Genomic DNA, 19,061 nt, shown 5'->3' with positions numbered 1-19,061 from the left:
AGCACCTTTCACCACGACCAACAAACAATAGGCAATAGACCTAGAATATGGAGGACACAAAGGAAATGAGGGTCGCAGGCCGGCGTCCTGGTCAGGCAGAGGAAACATGAAAACTGGCCTCCTCTACCGAGTATTGTTCTAGCAAATGTCCAGTCACTGGATAATAAGCTGGATGAATTCAGGAGCAGTATGAATTTTCAACAGAACACTAGGAATGCAACGTTATATTTTTTTTACAGAGACTTGGCTAAACCTTTCGATCCCAGAGTCAGACATTGTTCCAGAGGGACTCTCCATTCACTGCCAAGACCGGACAATCGCATCGGGGAAGAGCAAGGGGGGAGGCGTCTGCTTCATCAACAACCAGTGGTAATGTGGAGATCATTTCTACGGGCTGTTCTCCTAACTTAGAGCACCTCATTATCCAATGCCACCCTTATCATCTCCCAAGGGAGTTTACCTCGGTCGTTCTCACACAGGTGTACATCCCACCACATGATGACACCACCCAAACACTGGACGAGCTGTATGGAGTTATCGAAAGGACAAAAATATAATTTACATCTGCAAATGCATCAATGACATTGTACTGAGTATAGTAGTACTACTATAGGGACATTCCCAAATCAGAAGCACTGGGTTAACGGGGAAGTCTGTGCCAAGCTTAAAGCACAACTTGGGTGATTTGGATGAACAACTTCACAAGAACTTTCTATACATGCTTTGAGAAAAAACTCCCCGTCTGAGGAGGTACAATAGGCCCAGGACAGATGTCCACTAGTAATACCCAGGGCAGATGTGTGCTGATCCCTCAAAAGGATTAATCAACGCAAAGGCACCTGGACCTGATGGCATCCTTGGCCGAGCTCTCAAGTTGTGTGCAAACCAACTGGCGGTATGTTGGTGTTTCAAGAAGACCACCATTGTCCCTGTCCCCAAAAAGACTAAAGCCCTCTGGCTGAAAAACTACCTCCACCATCAGGAAAGTGCTTTAAGCGGTTAGTCAAAATCTCTGGACCCACTACAATTTGCTTACCTGGACCAGAGGAACACATGTTAGAATGCTGTTGGTCATTGCACTATTGTCATTTTTACACTATGCATTGATGGACCAGACAAACTTGCTTTTTGACTTGCATGTCACGTCTCAAAGACTTGAGGCATGACAAGACATGTTTTCACCTTTTGATTAACTTTCTTAAATCAATCAGCACTGTCTTATTGAGCATGGGAAACTAGAAGACAGACACATTGGGTTAACAGGGTAATGTTACACCCTGTACCTACTGTACACACACTCTCACACACACACACACACACACACACACACACACACACACACACACAATGCAGTGTTACCTCCTCTAGTACACCACTAACGGAAGACACTCACCCCTCCCCTTCCTTTAAGTGTGTTCCAGCTCCAGGGTCTCTTGCAGGGCTATAACTCATAAGTCGCTATAGTCGCCACAGTATACTGCACATATAGAGGGGCACAGTTAGTGTTTTTTTAACGGCTCAGCAGAGAGAGGAAGCCGAGAGGAAGTGTGTGTGAAACAGGCACATGGACAAGAGAGGACGTTTTCCACTGAAGGCGGTAAAATAAATAGAGATGGCAGCCGAGGAGAAAATGGAGTACCGTGACACAATGAACCCAATGAACTTCAAATGGAAAATGGCTGTTTCCAGTATGTGATCTGGAATGCAAGATCTGAGACTGATGGCTAAATTAACAGAATTCAACAGAATAAATATTATACTATCTAATTTTAACCTGCCCAAGACACTGCACATAAGATGCAGACTAACCGACTAAGGAGACAAAGGAGAGAAAGGGGGAGCAAAGATAAAGTAATGCAGTGAGAGTAAGTTGTCTTAAATAAGAAAAATTGAGAGAAAGAGAGAGAGAAAATGAGATGTCTGTTGCCCAGAGGAACTGAAGAGCTCGATACTTCTAAAGCCTTCACTACAGTATGTTTTATTTATGTGTTCCTTTGCTGCTCTCTGCCAGACTGACTGGCTGCTTGCTTGGCTGAATCATGAACTTACTGACAGAACAGATGAAACACTGACTGACTGGATGGATGACCTGATAGCTGACTGACTGACTGACTGACTGACTGATGTGTGATGCATGATAGCAAGTTGGTGTAAGAACACCTGTCTGCCAGTTTGTTTGCTTCTGAGGCTCTCTGTCAATCATATACTGTAGACACCGGAGGTTAACAAACAACTCTTTCTTTATCAAGTTCTGCATCTGTGTCCTTTCAGCATATTATATTTTCATCATGCACCTTTGTTATGACCCTGACACATATTCTGGACTATCCTATGCCCGAAACGTGGTTCTGGGAATGTGTGGCTGTTATCATGGGTTCTGTAAGAATTGTAATAGTGTAGTTGTGCCCCTCACTAGCTTGGTAAGCGCTTTCAGACAATTTGTCTGGATTGCTGTTTGTCAGGACTCATTTGATCCTGCCAAGGCTCTTCTTTGCAGCATTGTCAGGTTTATGTTGGTTCAGCCTCAACCGCGGTCCTTTGGGGAAAGAAATGTTTGATCTTAGGTGTAGGGGGGGATGTTATGACCCTGAGTCATAATGTTTTTTTTGTATTTGAATGTGTGCTGTTTCCCTCCCTGCCAGAGAGTGGTGCTGTTCACCCTGATATCTGTGTTTTCTCAGTATACTGTGTTGCACGTGGTGGACCGGTAGACTAATGGCGCCTACTTTAAAATGGCACCTACCGATGCCACCTTGACTCCCTCTTTTTCCTGATTCTAACCAGACCGCGCTATGCTGCCTAGTGATCGTTCATTATGGTGTTGATGTAGGTAACGTTAGCCTATATAGCTAGTAACGTTAGCTTGCTTAAACACAAATGCTGACAGCTAAACGGTGTAAAGTGTGACTGTATTTCACTGGAAAGGATTCAACACCCGGACGTACAACAGTCTGCAGCTGAAGACACAGAGGAGACCAGCTGTAATTTAAGACAGCATGGATACTCCCGCTGTCGGATAAACAACAATGACGGGAGTGTTGCGTTTGGGTCCGGCTCCATACGCTTGTGTTGCGTTCAATGTTGTTGTAAAATACCCTTCTGTACTATACTAGCGTTTCTTCGTTTTGTCGTTTAACAGCATAATAATAATAATAATAATAATAATAAGTTATTGTTATTACATTTTAAATAAATAATTTAAATTTAAGGCCAATTTATGCTTCTGCGTTAAAACGACGCCGTGGGTACATACGTAGGTACGTGGAGATACGAACCCTATGCCGTAGCCTGACATGCACCTCTTAAAAAGTGTAACTACACATCACGGAGACACAGATCACTACAACTGTGATTGGTCCGCTTGGCAGTGGCCCCGACTCATTTACTTGTTCTCCTCCATAAACAACATGAAATCAAGGAGAGGGTTAACTTTTCCTGCTACAGATTTCCAACCGTGGTCAGAAAGCGTCGGTACTCGCTCCAAAGCTTATCACTGTTAATTTCTCACTCGCTCTACCACATTCTCCATGCACACACACATGCTGGCCCTGCTATTCTCTTAAAGAGATTGACGCACACACCAACACACAAGTATAAACTTCAGGCCACTTTCATAGGCTACGGTGAAAGCTCCGTGTGGAGCCTCTGCAGAGGCATAAATCCCGCTTTAGGCAGTGTCCTCATATAGGATCCTACTGACCTGAGGGTAGAAGCTCCTTCTGAGCCTCTGAGTGCTGGCCTGGTGTATCCACTACCTTCTTCCTGACCTCAACAGGGAGAAAAGGCTGTTAACCGGGTGGTGGAATTAAAAATGTGCATGTATCACGGTCACGTTTCATCTTTGTTTACACATATTCTTCTTGTTGTTCTTTGACTTGACTTTGTGCATGTCTTGTGTTTGATTGTGTGGTGTTTTTCTTGTTTGACTTTGTCGATCGGCTCTGTTGTTTGACTTTGCACATCAGTTCAGTTAAATAATTTGCATTCATACATAACTTTATGCCAACTGAAAGAACAGGCGTTCTTTGTGTAGTGAGGACATCAGACAGATGCAAAGACAGTATGCTATAAACACAAAAACTGGAACACTATTTTAGCACAAATAGAACTTCATACAAATTTACAATAGAGTAACTACTTCACCTTTTGTCCCAAATATGGAAAGGATGACTGTCTCTCATATACAGTTAGCCTAGAAATCTAGACGCACCCTAGCAGCAGCAAATTTATTTTGCAGCCAGAGGGGTCTAGGCACTCTCCGTTGGCTTGCGAGCTGGAAAAACCAAACTCTGGTCAGGCCAATCACATTGTGTATAGAGTCGGTAGGCGGCCTTATGGCTGCTGCTGCTGGGAACAGCGGTCTTCTGGAAGACTTGGAGTTAAGCTTTTCTTCGAGAAAAGAACAGCACTGAAATCATTCTTAAAAAAGGAAGATGTGTTCAGAGTTTTGCCGACCGGATACAGCAAAAGTTTAATCTATCAACTAGCTTCGCTACCTTCTTTGTTGCTCTGCCTGGTTGTAGCGCTATCCTATTGCGTGCAGAGGGAATGTGAAAGACAATGGTGAGTTCCCAGACCCAACATCTTGATGTGGGTCTGGCTTGTCAGGCTAATATACAGTACTAGTGTCAAAACATTTGACTTTATCTTACTATCTTGCAAATTAGTTATTTTCAGTATGCCTACAGATTCACACCGTCATTCATTTTGCGTTGCGGAAAGCAAGCCACATGTCTTTCAAAGCCTGATTTTTGCACTTGGACCATTAAAATTCAGCCCAGCTCTATGCTGTTCATCAAAAACCGGCACGCTGTTGTCATGTAGCAAGGTGACTAAAGCACTGCAATAATTAGCATGACAAACCACTGAAGTGGCCATCGAGTGCTGATTCCATGCAGTGTTGACCTGCTAGCTGTGCCAAACAAGCAAACTATAAAATAAAAATACAGAGGCCATCTGCAGGTGTTGAAGCATGTCCTTATCCACCCTGTGTGTCAATCTTGAAAACCTAACCTTTATATTTTAGCTTAGCTGTTATGTTTCCAGATTGTCAAATAAATAGAGGTTTCTGCATTATAACTTTTTATATTAAATTTCCTTTCATTTTTACCAAACGAGTGGAGCTAATGTAGTTGGCAAAGTGTCTTCTTCTTCATCATCAAATTTGCTGCATTAAAATGAGATCTATGATCAAAGGCAGCATTTACAATCATTTGTGATTGGTTAACATGCCAAATGCATACAAAAAAACATCCTACATACAGTGCTGGGGAGTAACGGAATACATGTACCAGCGTTACGTACTCAGAATACAAATTATGAGTAACTGTATTCCGTTACAGTTGGTAGTTAGAATACAGTTACATTGTTGAAATCAATGGATTACGTGACGATACTTCTCTGTTTCACGAGTTTATTCCATCACTCTCTGAATAAATTAAGGCAACTCCATGCATTTCCCAGAAGCCCCAATATGAAAACTAAAAAATTAGCTATTTGTGTGATCAGTCACAATGGAGTCAGAACCGGCACAACAGAGCCAGGGCAGGAATGTGTATCTATCTTGGAAATTCAAACATCATCATCATCATTTCACATTAAAGAACAAACAGGAAGAATGAAATATAACTGTACAGTGCAACCTCTGCTTGCCAGCAACCAACCTCCTTTCAGCGTCCAAATTACTCCACCTCTAACCTGAAGAAGCATCTCAAATTAAGTTATTTTTTTAATTAGCCAGGGGTAGTCGTCTGCTGTAGTTTTACTGGTCACCTTGCTATTTTATAGTTGACGTGCGACTTTACATTCTCCTATGTGCTGATTTACTAGCCCCAGAGCCGTTGAAAGACTGACTAGCCACGTTTGACATGCTAGCTAATGTTAGCTAAAATTAGCTCGTGGTAGCTTAGACTGCGGTTAGATTTTTGTGGTATGCAGTTCGGGACTACAATACAAAAATCTATCTGCTTGTTCAGGTACACATTCAGCCAGTTGGAACAGAAAAACACACCAGAATAGGCCTGTTTAGTAAGCTGTATGTGATGGCTGCATTCCTACACTTATAAAATGCAATTCAATGTGGAAGTAATCCAAGTATTCAGAATACGTTACAAATTACATTTGTGGGCATGTATTCTGTATTGGAATACGTTTTGAAAGTATCCTTCCCAACACTGCCTACATACAAATGCATGCCTACTAACAAATTAATTTTTATGGATTTCACACTTAACCCTGCATAAAATATTGTGTGTAAGTGTTATTAGGCCCTAATTAGGCTCATTGGCAGAGTGACACACAAAAAACAATCGCATGTCAGATTTTTGAAATCTAAAATTCAGAAAAAAAATCCTGAACATAACAAAATCATTTACTTTGGAGATTTAGCTCTTAAGATTATACCCAAAAGTTACTTGCCTTAACATAAGTGGTAGCGATCCCTCTAATATGAAGGTCTGACCAACTCGTGCTATTGTTAGGTAATGCCTATGTGGTGGAAAAACATCATCTTCATGAAATCTTTCTGCAACACAAATCTGCATGTCAAAGCGGGTGCAGATGTCTGTTGACTGTATTGACTGAACCCGCCCTTCCCCACGCATGCACGCACACACGCATGCACGCACACACGCATGCACGCACGCACACCTAAGCTCCAGACAAGCCTATCACATCACAGCATGGCTGCCCCACATTTCTTTCACTTATCTGGGGTAGCTGAGCACAGATGGCCCCCTGAGAGAAGTGTAGATACCGGGTTGGCAGGGAGGCTTTGGGGAGGTCTGCTGGCCGCCAAAATAATTACCTGTCACACGAGGGTGATAGTTTGTGGCGAGAAGCAGCATGAAATAAAGTAGTCTTCTTATTCCCCCTCTCTAGCTCTATTTTAATTTACTGCACTCTTGTTCACCAATCTTCCCTCATTGCACTTCCTCTTGCTGTGCTGGTCTCTCACATTTCTCCACAATGTATTACCAGATGTCAATCATCTGTCCGGCTAGGTAGGCTTACACACGAAACACTTCAGCAACTACAGGCTAGAAGTATGATGAACAAGACACAAAATAAGACACAAAATGGATTGACTGCTTCTAGACTTGTGTGTATTGTGAAACAAACCTCATACTTCCACTTCTATCTTTGGAAGAGAGTTAGACTTTATTTTGTATAATTGTATAATATAATTGATGGATACTGGTTGTCAATGAGCCTGACTTATGTCACATTTTATGTGTGCATACATGCATGAACAACCTCACTATCAGAAGTAGCGGTGCAACTTCATCCAATCACTATGGTATTAAAGAGATGACAAAAACAAGTCTAAAACAAAAAGTTAACTTCCAAAACAAAAACATATGATGAAATGTATTGCAACTTCTAATTATAAATAATGAAAATGTGAAAGACAGATGGACAAATTAACTTAGTAGCCTAGCCTTTCGCTGCTTGGCCTGTTGCTCTAAAGCAGCATCTGAAATGCAAGATGCTGTTGTTAGCTGACGTAACCGGTTCTTCTTGGAATTCTTGGATTCACATAAAAAAATGGTATGTTTAAAAAAAAAAAAAATTTAAATTAAAGATAGTAATGACTTGCACAAATATAAGCTTTAATACTGTGCAGCCCAAAACTCCTATTATCAAACTGCAAAATCCTACTATTCAAAAATCGAGACATTTTCTTTAGACAAAATATCCCAAATGGAAAGCAGCCTTCCTGAGCATTCAGACCTGTCAAAGCCCTGCTGACGGATGGACTGGAGGATGAAGGGATGGAGCAGTGGCAGAGGACAAAGGCAAAGAACATTCATTTCAGCTTGCATGCACCTCTCACACGCCTCATGACAAAATAAACACTACCTGTGGTGCTTGGCCCCATGCCAGCATTCAAGGTGAAACAGCCAGAAAAAAAGAATAAATCTATCTCTCTTCATCAGCCCATGTCACACTGCTCCGCAGGACCGTCACATCTATTAGTAAAGTTTCACTCAGCACGAACACTTTTAATAAACATCACACAGCTCACCTCACCTCAGATGAAAATAGTGTATTTACAACAGAACCGAGCAGGTATTGGGGCCTTCAATGGAAGAGTTGCATTTGGGAAGCCCTTAAAATGAAGTCAATTCTAATCAAACACCACATACAGTAAGTACCCAACGTCCATTATATTGTTGTTGTTGCCATACATGTGTACACTCTATATTCAGGGTTAGGGTTAGACAGTTTTTATGTCTCTAGCTGGACCCTGACAACTTGGCGTGGGAATGTATTAATCAAGGCTTGTGGTGTGATTTAAAGTAGATTTAAGTTACGATTTTTGACTGAGGGGAATGTTAGTGTTAGAAGGATAAGGTTAGAGGTAGGGGGTTAGAGTATTTTTACTAGGGTTGAGGAGGCTAACACTAGTTGCTAACTAGCTTAACTTTTTTATTTTTTTATTTATTCAGAATACAGATATACAAACAAACAAGGCATTTTTACAAATCCACTTCAAAAATAGAGCTTTTGCCTCGGGTCGAGCATGTCAACAAAACCTAGGAGCTCATAACAGTACATAACAAATCAACATAAAGAAGAAACTAAAATAGCTAACTAGCTTAACTGTTCTCCTCACTCGTAGTGACGAACCCACCAATATTTATCACCCAGTCTGCAGTTCCCAGAGGGAGCTCTTTACCGTCTTTTAGCTTATTTTTTTCTTTTACGGCCCGCAACTTTACTTGTACTCAGGAGGTAAAGCGGTCGTCCATTAATTAAAAGGTCGGTGGTTTGATCCCTGGCCCCTGCAGGGGCGCCGCCAGGAATTTTGGGCCCCATGACAAAAAATCGAATTGGGCCCCCTCTGCGCAGCTGTTGTCACCACATCTCTAGGACCTAACTGTCCCATCAAAAGCTTTACATAACTCTAATTAAAGGCTTGCAACTGTCTTGCTTCTTGTAGTTCAATACTAGTACTAGCACAATATTTACTGCTGGTGATTTGTACATGCATGCAAGTCTAGAATGCAGTTCACTATTGGATGCAACATTAAAAGCAACCATAAAAAATGTGCTGAAGGATATCTTTTACAGTCTCAATGTATTTTTATTGTAAAATTTGACAAAATGGAAAATTCTCTTAACAAAATTATTATTATTATTATTATTATTATTATTATTATTAATGAAAGATTTTTTAAAAAGAAAAACGAACAAACTTAAATATATATTAACTTTTCAATTAAAATAAATTAACATCCTCTCAAAACAATGAAAGCAGCAGAACATTGACCCAAATTACCTACAGTTCTGTATCACCACCACTTGATTACATACATTAGATACAATATATTTTTTTGTGTTTGTGTGTGTGTGTGTGTGTGTGTGTGTGTGTGTGTGTGTGTGTGTGTGTGTGTGTGTGTGTGTGTGTGTGTGTGCAAGCTTCTCATATAAATTGCCCTTCATGATGGGAATAAGTCTGTATCTATAGATGTCATTCCATAATTCAATCTAAATGAACGTATCAAACTGGAATATTTTTTTTTTTTTAATATTGTCTGTATCTTACATGCAGGCTCAGGTAACCTACTCACTGTTTCCAACTGTCCAGTATCCAGTACAGACAGTAGGTTGTTGTTTTTTTTTATTTTATTTCATAATGATCATTATGTGAGAAAATAATTGTTATTAATGTGTTTGAATTTCTGTCATTAACAAATATTTCATTTTCTTTTTTGTAATGGTAAAAAGAGCAAAAGAGACAGAGAAATCCCCACAGACTCCCTGCTATGATGCTAACTGGCATGTCATTGAACACAATGTTGCTGACCTTCTTCACTGGGACAGGGAGGGGCACAGTTATGGGGAGACTGGGGTGCTGCTGACTCATCTGTTGTTAAGTCTGCTAAAAGGGGCAGGGACAATGATTTAATATGAAATATATTGCTAAACGTTTCCCTGCACTGATTAAATGGTGATTAAATGTAGGCTAACACTAGTCTGTAGCTAGCTAGCTTATTTCACTATGGACATTAAGCCAACAAGTTAATACCACTCACAGACTATAGGCTACCCACCGTTCTTGGTGAAAAACTGGGTTACAGTTTGACAGCCTTTCCTTTGTCTTTCCTCTCTCTCTTTTCTCTCTTTCCTTTTTTGAAAACCAGATTTTGATTTAACGTTACTTGGCAACACTGTGGTCACTGTACTTCTGGCGCATCTACTGACTGCAACTAAACACCGTCAGAGGGTGGTCGGTCAATATGGATGTTTACTTTTTGGTCATTGGGGATATTTAACTTTTATTGCCAAAAACAAGTAGAAACAAAGAGATCATTCATTTTATTATTATATTTGAAATATATATACTGAATGATAATGGTTTAATCATTTTATATTAGTTTTTACCTATTTTTTGGGGCCCCTGTCAGTCATGGGCCCTTGGAATTGTCCTAACTTTTCCCCCCTATACGGCGCCCCTGGGCCCCTGCACTCTACACGTCGAAGATACTGAACCCCGAATTGCTCAGGCACAGCCATCTCTGTGTGTGTTTGAGTGTGCGTGTGAATGGTTATCGCCCCTGTAGCCTCTGCCACCAGTGAATGAGTGTGTGTGTGAATGCTGGCTTGTTGTAAAGCCTGTTGAGTGGTAGCTAAGACTAGAAAAGTGCTTTATAAATGTAGTCCATTTACCATTGTTTGCTAACATGGTCACTGTGACAAGTTTGTACTGCGGTTATATGCAGTATTTTGTATGTTTATATTTTGCAAAATGTCCTGTGTAACTATATGTTGTCTCGCATGTTTATGCCTTGTCTTACCCAGGTCGTTGTTGCAAATGAGAATTTGTTCTCAGTCGGCATACCTGGTTAAATAAAGGTTAAATAAATAAATGCACTGCTCCAAAGTGGCCAAGTAATGGCCATTAATAATTTTCAGGATGCTTTTATTTCTGGGCGTTTTAGGCCTTTATTTGAGAGGACAGCTGAAGTCATGAAAGGGATGAGAGAGGGAGATTGAAATGCAGGAAAGGGCCGCAGGTTGGAATAGAACCCGCAGCCACTGTAATAAAGACTGAGCCTCTGTACATGGGATGCACACTTAACCAGGTGAGCTACCCAGGCATCCCAGGATGCTTTTTTATTCATATAATCTATAAAATATCCAAAAACAGCCGTTTTCAAAAACAAATATACAAACGTAGATCAAACCACATGCAGGTGGCAGGGTAGCGGTTCGGACCTCATGGGATCTAGCCTTGGGCCTCCCCAGCTTATTTTTCTTTCCACCCAGAGCCAAATGTGACCGCCTTGTAATTGCTTCCGTACTCCCCCTGCAATGTACAAGTGTAAATATGTTAGAATGGCAGGTAGCGCAGGCTCCTCCGCTAGAGAACACAGGCTCCTACTGTAAACAGGATTTTTCTTTGAACCCAATGCACCCGCCGTGTGTGTCACACACATACTTTGAGAGGCTTGGTGGATTTTACCCAGATCATAACTCCCTTTACTAGGAAATAAACAAATATGATTAAATTATGATGTAAGGCCCCTATAAATTTCCCAAGACACTTTGGTCTTGTGTCTTTTTTTATCTGAGGGCATGTTGCTGCTCTCTCTGAGGCCCTCAACAACATTAGTTTGGCTGGAAATAGCCGTCTCCTATTTCCCAGAATTACCGCCCTGGGTGGATGTTGAAAGCAGTTTGAAAAATAGCACCTCTCATTTCTTTGTCTTTCCTGAAACAGGACACTGAAAGGGGAAATGTGGCATAGTTAAGTAGAGTAACTGCTTGTGAAATGTGTACACCTCAGTTAGGGCTTGAAACATTCACTGCTAATAAAAAAGTAGTGACATTTTGTTATCATTGGACACCTTTGTTTTCCTGTGCGCCCTTAATCATTCCATTTAAAACCCTCATCCCTTCACCACTCTACATTTCAGAAACCCAAGGTGTTTTATTGAGAGAATGTGTGTGATTGAGACAAGACCAGCTCATGCTTGTAGGCCCCAAGGACACAAATAAAATAAAATAAATGCTTTGAGGGAGGATGACAAAAGGTTGACCTTACTTCTCTGAAAAGTAAATGTTCCCACTGCTACTCAAGGTTACACACACAAAATGGAGTCCGTTCATAGTCTATCTTGAAAATTAGCCGGTTGGCTAATCTAAAAAATAAATCCATAAAATAACAGAAAAAGTTCTGGCAGCTCATGTCTCGGACTTTGTCCCGTAATTAAAAAACGGAAAATATGTGTGTAGCTACTGTTAAAATACAGAACATTTTGTAAGGCCTATATAAAATTCTTTCATACAAAGCAGTTATTAAACTTTTGAAAATGTGAAAAAAATGCAGAAAAAAGCAACAAATGTGTCGTAGAGAGTGTCACAACGTGGACTTATTCAATCTCCCAAAACCCCCCTTGGCCGACAAAAGTTGTCGGGGCACAAATTATGCAATTCAAAATGTAAATTGTTGACTGTTAATCACGTTCTATGGACAATTTCTGTTAAAATATAGAGACATACAACTGCTAATACGCAGATATTTCTTAGAGTGTGGCACATTTACAGAAATGTTGATTAATGTGTGTTGTCCATATAAATAAAATAAAATGTACCACTTCCTTAACAAAGTAATTCCCAAAATTACCTTTAAGTTATCCACCTTCAGTATCTGATTACTCCTGCTAATGACTTGGCTTGATATTCCACATGTAATTTGTCTTTTACAGACATGGGAGAACATTCTCACAATTACATATTCATGATACCCTCATGATGATTTGTATTTCTGTGATCCCAACTTTTCATAAAATGCCATCAACAGGTCAAAATGTGTCCAATACTTTGATTTATGACCAAATTCCTAATAAAAAACAACTAATGACTTCATCCTCAGCTGTACTTTGGCTGTGAATCTTAGTCTAGCCTAACCCTAACCATGATCCTTCACTAATCTTAACCAAATTGTATTTGCCATAACCACGATCTATCCTTAACCTGAACCATAACGTAGTTGCCATTTCTAGATATTGTAGGAAATGAGATTAAAAGAAATGTAGTTATTGAACATAATCTAGGGTTTTGCAGAATTGTCTAATATCAATGTGCTGTCTAGCAATAGGGTTGTTTTCAGTTGACTGCTTTAGTTTCCTTTTTGATAGTCTAAAATCAGTCTCAGAGGCTTTTTTTCACCACTTCACTGAAGATCATTCTGGCATAAACAAATAATCTGACAATTATTGAGTTTTGGGTACTACAAGTTCTAAATCAAAGACACTGATATTGGTGCAAAATAGCAAGCACTGGTATAGCTTAAAATCCATAAATCTTTGTGGTATTCTTAAACATGCCAATCAAACCTTAATGACAACCTAGAGATGGCAGAGATCCCTTCAGCCCTGGCTCAGCCTCAGGTTTACCGAGCCAACATCCTCTGACGCCCTGGCCAAACAGAGAGCCGTGACATGCACCCTGCACCAAGACCAGTCCAGTCTAGCACAGTCCAGCCCAAGGCCAGACGCACTGGGGAATTTCATCTGAATTCAATTTCACCTCTGGCCTCTGTCGCGGCAGCTTGAGCCGAGGCAACACAAAAGGCCAAGTTTCACATTGAACGTGAGAACCCCCTCATCTCCTGACCCCTATTACCATATGAATGGGCCAGAAAATGGAACTGGGAGCAAAGAGAGAGAGAGAGAGAGAGAGACACACAGGAGTGAGTGAGTCCAGGCAAAATGGCTTATTTTCGGAGCGCTTGGTTTACCTTTCCCGCTCACTGAGAGTAGGAATTTGTCTCTTCTCTTCACGTCGCTCTAGGACAGACATACATGTACAGATGCCACCTAAAGAGGATACTATAGCTGTTCAATGTCTGGTAGCTTTGAAACCAGGGAAGTCTCACTTACCCCTAGGCTGAGCATTCTGAGCATCCTCTGCCATACCTTATAACAAAAACACTTGTGACCCAATCAAAGGGAAACTACAGGGAAAACTCCAACAGCTCCTTCCGAGCATGAAATGGCCCCTCACACGTTTTATACAAGACAAAAATATACAGTAAGTCTGAATATTTGTAAAATGGCGTATTTTAAAAGGCTGAAAAAACATTTTTTTCCCCGAATTAGCTTCTACTCTGAGCAATGAAAACCTACATAATGCAATATTTTCTTTTAGCGTAGTGGTTAGAGAGGTTAGTGGTAGCATGAGGGGGCACACGGTCACAGTAAGTGCAAAATTAGAAATAGGACAAGGTAATGAAGATAAAAATGGATTAGGCCATACATGTGCAAATAAACCCTACGTATTCCAATTTCTATTCATGCTTTGTTTTTAAATGTGTATGCTGTTTTTAATGTATAGCACTTTGGGTTTGCATGTAATAAAAAGGTGCCATACAAATAAAGTTGACGTTGACATAAACTGAAGTGAAATGAACAGTTTGTTGTCCCCGCCAGGGGTTTTGACCATGAATTACGGGTTATAAAGGGCAATGCCAATGTCTTTTTTAAATTACAACTACAACAAAATTGGGGAATATATTAAGTAATCTTTAATTTGACCATGCCAGAAAAAAATCTTACTAATAAAAATAATGATGAGTACATAATAATATTGCCTGACTAGTGCCTTAATTACAATATATACAGTACATATTTAATGATTTTCAATAAAAGCCCAAGCTCTTAGTCTCATGTTGAAACCATTATAGAAAGAACTTTTCTTTGTCCTTCAGTGCGAGGCCACAAGTGAAATGTAACAGCTAGAGAAGGACACTTGATCTATAACTGATAAAAAAGATAAGCGGCAGAAACTGATGGGAACAGCGTCATTTACACTGTGAACACACTATGTTCTTTTCATATAGATACAGAGACGTCGTAGGAGTAAAACCACAAAAGATCACCCTTTCACTTCTCATCTGAAGGCTGAAATAAATGCTCTTTCATTTAAAGTGTGAAGTATAAGACTGATGAGGCAACATATTTTCTTTTCAGCTCACAAATATCCCTCACAAACCACAAATTTGAAAAAATACCCTTTTTTCGTAACTTACGTTTTTGTGAAATAATGACGAATTGTTGCCACACTTATGACATTACGTTTTTTGGGCTATGGGCCAGCTTTAGGTTTTGGTCAGCAATTCACTAACTTTAATTTGAAAAATGATTGCCCAAGTCCAAAAATGTTCATACACGTATTGGCAAAACTGCAGCGTTTAATTTTTGTACGAATAACTATATATTTACTGTGAAATCTAAACCTATATTCAATCATATATCTTGCTTTAATAGGCTTGCAGACTGTACTGTATATCTGAAATGAATGCATCATTTCAAAGTAAGTAGCACAGAGTAAGCAAAGTTACAGTATAAAGAAGGAAATAATGCATGGAATTATATTTTTATGAAAATGTGAATGAAATCTGGTAGTTTGCCTCATGCCGGCGACCGCCTATAGGTCACACAGGAACCAGAGGGAGATTTGGAATAACAGACATGAAAAGATATGATAACATATAGATTTGAATATATTCAGCAGTCGACTGAAGGTAACTTCTTCTGCTGTTTTATTCCGTACGAGTCATTTGGGCAGCACAGTGAGTGATAAGAGGCAGAGCGAGCAGCCAGACAGAGCCCTGCCTCTCCCCTACTCCTCCTCCTGCATCACAGCCCGTGGTCATTATCACCCTCCAGACTGCTTTTATCATCTCTATAAATCTCTGCTGGCTCAGACACGGCGTAATGAGGAGACCTGCGAGACTGTCAACCTGTGACTCTCACCCCCGCCGAGGCGAGAACGGAGGGGTATGAAAAACAGTGGATCGAGGCTGGGGAGAGAGAGAGACCGAGATGAAGAGAGTTACAAAGAGAGAGGGCAGGAGTCGGTTAGACGCACACCCACCGCCACCACCCACACACACACACACACACACACACACACTCCCACATACACCACACGGCTTCAGTGTGAGCATTATATTCTGCTTAGAGGTCTTGAGTGTGGAAACGAAAGAGTCACGGAGGTCAGTTTGAGAATAACCATCTTCCAAATAAAAGCTTTCAGCACTTAAAGAAACAATGTCTGACATTTTCAAATTGCTGTCCGTTTTATTTCTCCTCTCTATCACTGATGTAACCTGAGTCAACCAGTAGACATTTCATGAAGAGTATTTACATTTGCTGCTCAGAGGCCTTTCCTGGCATGAAATCCACTTGTGTAAAGGAAATGACGGGTTCTACATTTCTGCTTTTGTTTATAAGAAACAGAACAAGAATTGAGTATTTTGAATAAGCAGTAACAACCCCCATAACCGAACAAAGATTGGAGCGTCACCTAGAAAAAAAAAGGAGAAACTACTGGACACACACTGCGATTGACAGGTGAGTGTGGTATGTTGAGATATCACAACTACTTTGTTCAGTGCCACATATGTGTCAGAAGGGTACGTTTTTTGATAAATCACTAGTTAAATCACTTATAAAAGCAAATGATAAATTTGTAACATGTAGATGTAAATCAGGTTTTGGCTGCTAAATACAATGCTGTTAATCTTCTCTAAAAAGTATTTTATGGGATAACAAAATGATTTAACCGTAAAATGATTTAACTGTAAAACTACACTGAAACACGCACAATCTGTTGGGCTACATATTTTGCAAGGGACAGTGGCAAAGCAAAGTCATTTGAGGGTGCAAATTATACATTTGCAGAGACAATTTATAAAATGTAATGGTCTGCATCGCTTCATTCAGAAAACAAATGCAGCACTCAGCCCATGACCTTCTGCACCCCCACAACATGTGCCTGTATTAAAACTGTATAACTTATTATAAAATAACTTGTTCCTTTTCAGAACAGCATAATCCCTGATCACATTTGTCTCTATTGCTCACATTAACAATCCTTCTGCAGCAATAATTTACAGCACCCTCTTAATTGTTTTATATAGACTACAGGTGACTATGTTATGACTATACAATGCACATTACTGAGTCATCAATGAGTATGATCAGGCCTATCAAGTATGATGCTGGGATGCAGGGTAGTGTAGAGGGGGGTTGGAGTTCTGCTCTTGGGTCAGCCCTGCATATAGCAATTCTGCGGCATCTTTATGAGTTTTTTTTATTCCCATTTTCTGCTGCAAGGCCCATTCCGCCTAATCTCAACTGCTAAAAAGATGTCCTGTAGAGTGATATAGTGAGGTGTGATTATTACGGATGTGAATCAGTTAAAAATCGATTTAAATGTTACAACCGGTTGAGATAAAAAATGAATCGCGATGCAATTTTTAAACAGCCCAGGGCGTGACTCTAGTTACATACATACAGCAGGTAATGTTAGCCTAACGTTAGCTAGTCACGTTAGCCTGGCTTAAACATGGTTAAAATGCTGACAGCTAAACAGTGTAAAGTGTGTATTCCACTGAAAAGGATTCCAACACCGAGATGTAACGTTACAACAGTCTGCAGCTGAAGACACAGAGGAGACCAGCTGCACTTTGAGACAGCATGGACACTGCCGGAGAAACAACAGAGACGGGACTCAGTGGTGCGTTTGATGTTGTTGTAAAATACCCTTTTGCCATCTAGTGTTTCTTCTTTTTGTTGTTTAACAGCAAATGACTGGTGAAAAAAGTTGTTATAAGTTGTTATTGCATTTTAAATACATCATTACAATATGACCATTTGGCCTAAGCAATACACAAGCCATTCTTTAATCTTTGATTATTTTTTTTTCTTATTTAGGATAAAATACTATTGCACTTTTGATAAGAGCAGACATCTGCTGTTTTGCATAGTTTATATAAATAAATATTAATTAAATTAAATAATAAATATTTTTTCAGTCATTTCATTCTCTTAAAAACAACTGTGAGAAAATCGTATCATAAACTTAAAACCGTGAATCATATCGAATCGTGAGTTGAGTGTATTGTTACATCCCTTGTGATTATTATCTGTGCCCACACCCCCCCAAAAAAAACTGCCTCATCTGTCAAAATCCCTGTAAATTTTGTACTAAAACTGTCCTTGTATACTGTGAACAGGTCTTTTTTTCTAGGAACTGCATGTCCACAGCAGCTGGCTGGTACAACTGCTGAGGGGAACAGTAACAAACAGCTCCAGAGAGATAGACCAGCGCTGACCTCAGTGACAGAGTCTTTGTGTGTGTGTGTGTGTGTGTGTGTGTGTGTGTGTGTGTGTGTGTGTGTGTGTGTGTGTGTGTGTGTGTGTGTGTGCGTGCGTGCGTGTGTGTGTGTGTGCGTGTGTAAGAGCGAGACAGAGAGAGGGAGAGATGGACGTAGTGTGTAAACCAACTAAACTCTCACTCTGAGTGTCTTTTCTGATGTCAGGCAGAAGAACCCTGCGTTGCTGCTGACGCCCATGCAGCCGGTAAACCAAACACACTCTCCGACAGCTGATGCGTAGTATGGACTTTGACCCGCGCTGAACCTCACAACAACAGCGTCAGCTTGGCGCTTCCTCCGGTCTGATGCCCTCCCACACTGTCAGGAGCCGTCTCCAAACCGCCTACACTCGCTTATGTAAGGGGATAATCCTGTGCAGTCATTAAAATGATGCACGGCACTGGAGGTATAGAGGCACATAACTATTTGATGCCTATGGCAAAATCAGTGCATTAATGTTCGATAATCCTAACACCTCGCAACAGATTATATCTCCATAGGCTGTCTCTAAAATGCAGAAGAATATTTGATAAACTGCAGCTCCTCTGACACTTTAATGACCCCTGCCTCTCCAGACTCCCTGGCTCGTTCTCAGACATCTCAATCACCTTCCCCTCTGGTAAAAAAAAAAAAAAAAAAAAAAAACTCAATTCACTTGAACGCTTCCTGTGTGGCTCCTCCAACAGAAACAAAAAGGCAGCCTCTCCATCATCCGGCAAACCATAAGCTTCCCTTTATCTTCCTTCCTCATTAAACTCTGAATAACTCAGCGGAGAGGCAGAAAGAGGAGAGAGAAAAGTGATTTAATTCTGCTGGAAGAATAAAACGCCCCTTGAGGTTGCCATGTTGAATGTGTGCCATGTTGAACAGGCTGGATCCAGAGATC

General features: G+C 40.4%; 1 long non-coding RNA gene across 23 annotated transcripts in view; it reads right to left on the bottom strand.

The window, feature by feature from the left end:
• Positions 1 to 19,061, bottom strand: part of LOC116040461 — a 103,183-nt gene that overhangs the window by 73,503 nt on the left and 10,619 nt on the right. For 3 of the 23 annotated variants that reach the window (XR_004102695.2, XR_004102686.2, XR_004102697.2), the window contains exon 1: positions 3,342 to 3,353. The exons of 17 other annotated variants lie outside the window; for them this stretch is intronic. This is a non-coding gene — a long non-coding RNA (uncharacterized LOC116040461). Of the gene's footprint in view, positions 1 to 3,341; positions 3,354 to 3,700; positions 3,768 to 19,061 lie in introns of those variants that run through there. 3 more of the 23 variants (XR_004897351.1, XR_004102680.2, XR_004102681.2) reach the window with 2 other exon arrangements.

This window comes from Sander lucioperca, chromosome 5 (genome assembly GCF_008315115.2).
Source record: "Sander lucioperca isolate FBNREF2018 chromosome 5, SLUC_FBN_1.2, whole genome shotgun sequence".
NCBI classification, from domain to species: domain Eukaryota; kingdom Metazoa; phylum Chordata; class Actinopteri; order Perciformes; family Percidae; genus Sander; species Sander lucioperca.
This window is presented reverse-complemented; position numbering and strand designations above follow the sequence as displayed.